The sequence below is a fragment of the Ciona robusta genome, chromosome 9 (genome assembly GCF_009617815.1).
Source record: "Ciona robusta chromosome 9, ASM961781v2".
NCBI classification, from domain to species: domain Eukaryota; kingdom Metazoa; phylum Chordata; class Ascidiacea; order Phlebobranchia; family Cionidae; genus Ciona; species Ciona robusta.
Genome location: NC_143243.1, coordinates 3,304,513 through 3,305,896, shown reverse-complemented (window position 1 = coordinate 3,305,896; position 1,384 = coordinate 3,304,513).

The window sequence follows — 1,384 nt, the reverse complement described above, 5'->3', positions numbered from 1 at the left end:
AACATAATAGAAGTGGTGAAACATGTAAAAACGATTAATAGAATTTGTAATTTACTTGAAAACAAATTTAAATATGAATTTGGACAATTTTATACCTACAAGGTTCTGAGTTCGAAGCCCAGCGAGTACTGTATACTTTTGTGTTCAAATATCTTCTAACACGTTTAAATTTGTATATTTTACCTATTTTTTTATTTTAAATACATAGACTACTTTTAAAACAATTAATTTCTCTAAAAAAACACTCTGTACTATATAGTCGAATATAATGTTACGTTAAACACTTTTTTAATTTTTTATTGTAAAATTAAAATCCGTTTTGAAAATTGTTATAAATTTAATTTAATAATTCAAATTAATTCGCTAATTCTGGGGCGATCATTTCAGTGGCAAATGTATCTTATGAGGCACACGCTGTCGGCTTGCTCGATTGAATCGCTTCACTTAGAACCGCTTTGATCATTTTCAATCAACCAGAAAAGCCGCTCTGATCTGGTTTTCAATTGTGTGTGTGATGTCACAATCGATCCACTCAGGTGGAGGAGTTGGTTTTGTTCAAGATTCTCCAAGGAGTCTCATCACCAGGAGAAAGAAAGAAACAAAAACACTGCTCTTCCCACCGCCATACACTCACGCATAATGTTCATAGTTTGTCGACCCCAACCTCACAAAGCTTCCCTGCTTCGCTTCCAGAGGTAAAATCACTTTCGCGCGTAATTAAACTTTGTTTGTGATCACACAAACCCCATTCTCCACTTCTCCGCCTTTTGTCCCGCCCCGCTCTTATTGTAACCTAACAATACAACGGTGTGTGCCATCGGGATTAGATAGCATTCCCTTTCTCTCACTAAACATCTCATCTGCTCCTCCTGTCTTGTTTCTTTCTTTCCCACCCCGGTTCGGATTTAGGTGGAAAGCAGGAAAATATTTGAATGTCATGTCTTATAATCGACAAGATGAAAGAACGACACAGAGATTTCCGCATCAAAGAGGTAAATGCGTCGGCCCTGCTTTGAAGTCACAGATCGTGAGATCCTAGACTACTTATGCATGATCCGGACATGGGAATTACATATAAACACAGACATTACATTTTTCACTTATTTATAATCATAATAAAACATATTTTATTCTGTAATCGTCCTAATACGTCTTATTTACGCCACGTTTGGCGGACAGGTCCAACATTTATATAATTTATGTTATATTTCATACGTAATATTTAACATGCTCCAAGAAAATATACTCAAATTTAATTTAAACTGTTTTTTTTTTAATCGAGTAAACATTTTATGAAAAAATAAATATTGATTTTTTTTCGAGCTCGCATTTATGATATTAAATATATTATGGAGTATGTTTTAATTCTCCATAATATCGTATG